Below are 7,947 nucleotides of genomic sequence, written 5' to 3'. Positions count from 1 at the left end.
ACTGAGCCTTAAAAGGGGAAGGATAAACCTCTTTTCGAGGGGGCCGGGTATCCTAAAACAGGACGGGAATGGGTTTAGGGTTGGATTAGGCGGCTCCGCTCAACCCTAAACCCTTTTCCTTATTATCGGAATGGGGTTATTCAGAAGCAATGTATCTACTATAGATTTAAAATGAACCTAGGACTCTTTTGAAACACACCTACTAGGTAAAGGTATCAAACGAAGGGGCTTGGTATCCTAAACCGGGACGGGAATAGGGTTGGATTAGGCGGCCCGCTACCGCTGAGCCTCCTAATCCAACACTAAACCCTTTCCCTTATTATCAGAATGGAAACCGTAATTTGAGCCCTAAAAGGGAAAAGGTGAACCCCTTTCCGAGGGGATCGGGTATCCTAAAACGGGACGGGAAAGAGTTTAGGATTGGATTACGCGGCTCCGCGAGGCGGCCCACTACCGCGGAGCCGCCTAATCCAACCCTAAACTCTTTCTCTTTATATCGGAACGGGAACCGTAATCTAAGCCCTAAAAGGCGAAGGGTGAACCCCTTTCTGAGGGGGGGCGGATATCCTAAAACGGGACGGGAAACTGTTTAGGGTTGGATTAGGTGGCCCGCTACCGCGGAGCCGCCTAATCCAACCCTAAACCATTTTCCTTATTATCGGAACGGGGTTATTCAAAAGAAACGTACCTACTATAGATTTAAAATGAACCTAGGACTCTTTTGAAACGTACCTAATAGGTAAAGGGATTAAACGAGGGGGCCGGGTTTCCTAAAGTGAGACGAGAAAGGGTTTAGGGTTGGATTAAGCGGCCCGCTACCGCGGAGCCGCCTAATCCAACTCTAAACCCTTTCCCTTATTAACGGAACATGGTTATTCAGCAGAAACGTACCTACTATAGATTTAAAATGAACCTAGGACTCTTTTGAAACGTACCTACTAGGTAAAGGGATCAAACGAGGGGGCCAGGTATCCTAAAGCGGAACGGAAAAGGGTTTAAGGTTGGATTATATGGCTCCGCGGTACCCTAAACCCTTTCCCTTATTATCGGAATAGAAACCGTAAACTTAGCCCTAAAAGGGGAAGGGTGAACCCCTTCCCGAGGGGGTCGGGTAATTCCACTTCCATCAACATGAATAACCCATTCAACCTTGTTGATGTTAAACAGATACGAAAGATCTTATCCTCATAAGACTATCAACTCTATGTCAATATTCTCTCACATAGATTCAAAAATCTAGAATACTTTGCATCCCCTTCCAAGTCTCCAATCACTCTTTCACAGAAGAGAGCATTGGTACATTATTCTAAATAAGTAATATTTCATCAACATATAAGACATAGAAAAACAATTCTAGCTCCCACTTAACTTGATGTATAATCATGATACTTCAATCATGTGAATGAAACCATCACTATTATCACATGAACGAAAAGTATAATCCTTTAATGCTTGCTTAAGACCATTCTAGGATCATGATAGGCTTGTCGCGTACCTATGCAAAGATAAATTCCCTAAACACAAATAAATGTAGTAATAGGGGTCGAACCACAAGGAAACGGGAATTTCGTCGTGAATTGCTATGAGTAGATTCTTATCAAGGTCGATTTTGATTTTGATTTGGTTTTTTTGTTTGATGATTAATAGAAATTATGATGTAAATTATATAATTAAAAGGAGAGTCTAAGGGGTTCGGGTCACACATGCAAGGGTAAACATATGATCATGATAAATTCGGTACTAATAACATTGTCAATTGCTTAGGTTTAGAGACACCCACCTTATGGTATTAGTGTCAACCATAGACCGGATCCTAGAGAAACTCTCGTCCATTACTAGGTCGTCCTACTACACATGCTTAGTCTAATTCAATTCCGTGCCTCTCGACTTATAGAACGAATAAACAAACTTAATCAATTGAATAAGGCCTTAAACAAAGATTAAACGTTATGGCACAAGCATGTGATAGAAGCAATTTAAACAATATTATTATCAACCTATTTTATCATGTTATATACTTGATTTGCATGGCTCCCCTAGCCCTTAGACTAGGAAATTTAGCTACTCATACTAAAATGTAAATTGCAAACTAAATTATAAGAAATTCTAAACATGGTTGTATGATTTATATGGATTAGATAATATAACATGTAAAAGGAATAGTGCTAATGTAAAATGAAGTACTTAATTGTAAACTATGTGGTAACTGAATTAGTAATGTGAAATTGCAAACTTAGAATTAGAAATACCTTAATGAAAGAGAACTTATATGGAAGAACAAATAACAATAACCAAATGCTTGAATATCAAATGCTTGAACAATAGTTTGTAGTACAAAATGTTGTAAGATTAACTAATGGAATGCTTAACAACTTGTAAATTAAAAAGAGAAAACTAATGAGAGAAAATATAATGCTTGAGGCTATTGTAAGTAAACTTAGACGTGAAAAAATGAGATGCATAAGCCTTGGAATACCTCTCCTATTTATAGGAGAGGAGAAGGAAAACGAAACAATCAATGAGCATGCGGCCCCGATCGGGGTCGTGGTTATCCGGGTATTTTGGCTTAAATTCTTGTTTAATGCTTGAAGGAATCCAATGTTTGCGATAAATGATCCTTAATGCACCCGGGTAAATGCTTCATCTATCATGTTTAGAGCTCCCAAAAAGTATCCTAAGCATGTTGGAATCTTATGCTTTTCACCTTGACTTGGATTTGAACATTGAGCTCTGACTTTGATTGTTGGCAACATTTACATTACACATATTGATCCACAAATTTCTCCATGCAAAATCCATTCCAATGCTCCATGCTTAGTCCAACACTTGGTCTTGTTTAGCTTAGTGAACTTGGTGTATAAAATGATAGGAAAAAGCCTCTAAATACTAAGATTCCTACAAAAAGGTAACAAATGCAAATAATACACCTAGAACACAAGATTAGCTCACAATATACTAATTAAAGTATGATAAACAATAGAAATCGAGCTAAAATGAGGGGTAAACGTATGTAAAAAATGAACATATCAAACTCCCCCAAGCTAAACCCTTACTTGTCCCCAAGCAAGAAACCAAATCCCAACAATTGTTATATCCTAAAACAAGCTACGCATAATGATTTAAAAACCCGAAACAACATGGGCAAGGGATAAAGCAAAACATGGATGAGATTTACACGACGGCGTAGCATAGAAAACTTTGAATGAACCTTTAAGCTCTTGCATGATCTTCGCACTTATGGACTCTCACGGGGCACTCAACTTTTTTATATGTGAAAGGACAATTTGGTGAATGAACACTCAACTATCCTCAACTTATAACAATGTTCCCGCAATCTAATATGGTAAACGTGTCAAAACTAGCAAGTAAAGATAATCAAATGTAAGCATGATAAAGAAGCCAAATGGGTAGGAAGAAGGCGAATAAACATGGGTAAGAAAGGGAACAAAAGTGTTATGGTAATGTGGAGCTAAGTCGAGCTAGCAACTACCAAAATGCAAGGATGCTCAATCCCAATACTAACCCAATTTTGCAATTCAAACCATAAGAAAATTCTCCAAAATAATATGAATAATGCTTGAGAATTTCTTACATCTTTTCTTCTTCTCCTTTTTTCAATGCATACTTTTTTTTTTTTCTTTCATGTTTTTTCATTCATTCATTTTTCCTTTCTTCATTTTTTCACTTTTTTTTTTCATTCTCATTTTCGTCATTTCAACTATTTTTCATTTTTCATTTTTTTTTTTTTTGAGCATTAAGACCTAGCTCACATGATTTCCAACAATAAACCATATCCCAATAAGCACCCAAATATTATCCAACTAAGCTACTAGCTCAACAAGGGTAGACAATTTCAATGATGTAGTTAGGGATAAATTTTGTGAAGGGGTCAAAAGGGATAATATATCATGTGAATGGCTCCAAAATGTTATAACAAATGAATGCATGCTTACCAAGAAATGACATGAGAACTATACTTGTGCGTTTTGATGAAACACACATTATAAGGAGACACCTACACTCACCTAAGAGAGACCGGATATGGATGCATCGGTCAATAAGAGGCTCTACCTTACCATTTTGTAGCTTGCCAAAAGTAAAGATCAAGCCTATTCAGTTCATTCTCCATGTCCCACCTACTATGTCAAGACATCCCCATGTAGCTAAATCTGATATGTTCATTTTATATATGTTTTTACCCCTCATTTTAGCTCGGTTTCTATTGTTCATCATACTTTAAATAGTATATTTTTGAGCTAATCTTGTGTTCTAGGTGTATTGTTCTGTTTGTTACGTTTTTGTAGGGATATAAGCATTTAAAGGCTTTTTCCTATCATTTTATACACCAAGTTCACTAAGCTAAAATAAGACCAAGTATTGGACTAAGCATGGAGTAATGGAATGGGTTTTGCATGGAGAAATTTATGGATCAATATGTGTAATGCACACTACTACAAATGAGCACTTAGGCCACGGCTAAATTCGTGGCGCAAGTGTTAAATTTCCGTGGCTAAATCATTTAGCCACGGGAATACCTTCCGTGACGCAAGTGGCCGTGGCAAAGAGATAGCCATGGGAAAAACACGAACGTGGCTATTATTAAAATTTTGGCCACGGATTCTCTCGTGGCTAATAACTCCCGTGGCCAAAAAAATTTCCCGTGGCCAAAACATAATTCCCGTGGCAAAAAATATATATGAAAATTAATTAAATAAAATGTTAAATATTTTTTTTTCACGATCGATATTTTATCATATATGGAATCGTGACAATCTCGGTACTGGTTTCGCTAATTAACTCGATTCATTTGAACGTTCTTTGGTTTCACCGGTCATGCATTCGCGCGCATCAAAGAGGCTTCCCAGGAGGTCACCATCCCAACACTACTCTCACCTGAGCACGCTGAACTGTAGAGTTTTTTTGATGTGCTACCGAAACTGAAAGTTAACTTTGTTGATATAATTAGTACTTTGAATACTTTTAAGCTTATTTTTTTCTTTCAAAATTTACCTTTAGTACTACTTAATTACAAAAATGTTACATGATTTACAAATTTTTGCGGCAAAAACATAAATTTGGCCAAATAATCAAATTTTCGATGTTACCCTACCGACTAATGATTTTGAAGTCATTTTTTCCCCAACTTAGCAAAACCATTTTCTCTAAAAAGTAAACTTAATCGTGTTTTTCTAACCTTTTTTTTATTTCTTTAGTTTATCGACATTCTTATTTTCATTTCTTTTGTACTTATTTTTTCATTATTTTACCAAAAAACAATGGTTAATTTTTCATATCGTAGGTACGGCGGTCATACAATAGCATTTGCGTAAAAAAATATATGAAAAAATAAGTACAAAAGAAATAAAAATAAGAATGTCGATAAACTAAAGAAATAAAAAAAAGGTTAGAAAAACACGATTAAGTTTACTTTTTAGAGAAAATGGTTTTGCTAAGTTGGGGAAAAAAATGACTTCAAAATCATTAGTCGGGAGGGTAACATCGAAAATTTGATTATTTGGCCAAATTTATGTTTTTGCCGCAAAAAATTGTAAATCATGTAACATTTTTGTAATTAAGTAGTACTAAAGGTAAATTTTGAAAGAAAAAATAAGCTTAAAAGTATTCAAAGTAATAATTATATCAACAAAGTTAACTTTCGATTGAACACATCAAAAACTCTACGCTTAAGCGTGCTGTGTGAGAGTAGTGTTGGGATGGGTGACCTCCTGGGAAGCCTCTTTGATGCGCGCGAATGCATGACCGGTGAAACCAAAGAACATTCAAATGAATCGAGTTAATTAGCGAAACCAGTACCGAGATTGTCACGATTCCATATATGATAAAATATCGATCGTGAAAAAAAAATATTTAACATTTTATTTAATTAATTTTCATATATATTTTTTGCCACGGGAATTATGTTTTGGCCACGGAAATTTTTTATTACCCAGTAGCTTATTAGCCACGAGAGAATCCGTGGCCAAAATTTTAATAATAGCCACGTTCGTGTTTTTCCCATGGCTATCTCTTTACCACGGCCACTTGCGTCACGGAAGGTATTCCCGTGGCTAAATGATTTAGCCACGGAAATTTAACACTTGCGCCACGAATTTAGCCGTGGCCTAAGTGCTCATTTGTAGTATAAGTTTATAATAATATTGTTCAATTGTTTCCATCACATGTTTGCTTTGTTACGCTTAATCTTTGATTATCGGCCGTAGTCGTAAATTAAATTTGTTCATTCGTTCTAAAGTCGAGAGGCACGGAATTGAATTAGACTAAGCATGTGTGGTAGGACGACCTAGTATTGGACGAGAGTTTTTCTAGGAACCGGTCTATGGTTGATACTAATGCCGTAAGGTGGGTATCTTTAAGCCTAAACAATTGACAAAATTATTAGTACCAAGTTTATCATGTTCATATGTTTATCTTTGCATGAGTGACCCGAACCCTTTAGACTCCCTTTTATTATATTATTTACGTTGCAATATTTATTAATCATCAACCAAACAAACCAACCCCAATCGTAATCGATCTTGATAAAAATCTACCCATAGCAATTCACGAAGTAATTCCCGTTTCCTTGTGTTCGACCCCTATTACTACATTAATTTGTGTCTAGGGAAATTATCTTTGCATAGGTATGCGATAAACCTATCAAATTTTGGCGCCGTTGTCGGGGAAACGGTTTTATTGCTTTTTGAATTGTCGATTTTTATCTTGTTTTCCTTTGTCTTGGGGAACACTTGTTCCTTGAGACCGTTACTTATCACTTCTCTAGAAATTGTTTTCTTATGACCAGGTCCTCATGCAAGGGAGAATTGCTTTCACCGGATTCCGATCCCGAGAGAACGTTTAGGAGAAGACGACGTTTTTGGAAGGAAGTAAAATAGGCCTCTTCTCCCGTACAAGCCGAAAGTGCTAGAAAGTCTTACTTAGACGATCTAGAAGCTCTTGAAGAGGAGGAGGTTTCAAGTTCATCATCTCCACCACCATCACCATCTACTACCAAAAAGTTGGTGAAACTTTCCGATAACTCAAAGCCCACCGCGGCCATGCTTCCAGCCGGAATCACAACCACTCAAATCACCGCGCCGAACTTCGAGATCAAACCGGATTTCATTAGCCTTGTGGAGAGGAAGCAATTTGGGGGATGTCCTTTGGAGGATCCCAATTTGCATGTGCAAAATTTAGTGACTATTGCTCCATGATCTGGCAAACGGGCGTCACTCAAGCCCAAATAAGGGAAATACTTTTCCCTTTCTCTTTGAAGGACAAAGCCAAGCTTTGGATCAGTAGCCTTGACCGCACCGCCATGGGAATCACCAATTGGGAGACTTTGGCTCTTGATTTTTATCAAAAGTTTTTTCCACCGAAGAAAACTCAAACTTTGAGGAGTCAAATTACCGGATTCCGTCGACAAGCTCTTGAGAGCTTATATGAGGCTTGGGAGAGGTACAAAGAGCTTTAAAGACAATGCCCACATCATGAGCTAGATGATTGGTTTCTAGCAATAACATTCTACAATGTATGTTGTGCCGAGTCCCGAAGGATTCTTGATTCCGCCAACAATGGGCGGTTTGATCAAATTGACACCGACCTTGTCCATGCCACGATCGAATCTATGGCGGTCTATGATGCCCAATATGTCAATTCCCGAGTTGTGCCATCCAAAGGTAAAGAAGAATCCTCCAACAACTCCGTTTTGCTAGCTCAAATTGCTTTGCTCCAACAACAATTGGCGGAAAGGGATGCTAGAAATTCCGTTCAACAAGTCAATGCCATGTCCTCAACAAGCCAAATCGTTGTGTGTGAAGGTTGCGGAGGTGAGGGTCACTATGCCGCTCATTGCCAAGCTCCCATTGAATAGGTAAATGCCTTTCTAGCTTTAAGACAAAATGCTTATCCATCGGGTACATTCTCAAACACATATAACCCAAATTCAAG

The 7,947-nt window shown here is 37.5% G+C and overlaps 1 non-coding gene across 1 annotated transcript; it reads right to left on the bottom strand.

Moving 5' to 3' along the window:
• Positions 1–7,387: 7,387 nt before the first annotated feature.
• Positions 7,388–7,494, bottom strand: LOC141634830 (small nucleolar RNA R71). The gene has a single exon (XR_012539550.1). It is a non-coding gene; the product is annotated as a small nucleolar RNA R71 (small nucleolar RNA).
• Positions 7,495–7,947: the final 453 nt, after the last annotated feature.

The sequence above is a fragment of the Silene latifolia genome, chromosome Y (genome assembly GCF_048544455.1).
Source record: "Silene latifolia isolate original U9 population chromosome Y, ASM4854445v1, whole genome shotgun sequence".
Lineage (NCBI taxonomy): Eukaryota > Viridiplantae > Streptophyta > Magnoliopsida > Caryophyllales > Caryophyllaceae > Silene > Silene latifolia.
Note: the sequence above shows the minus strand (reverse complement) of the source record. Positions and strands in the feature narration are given on the sequence as shown.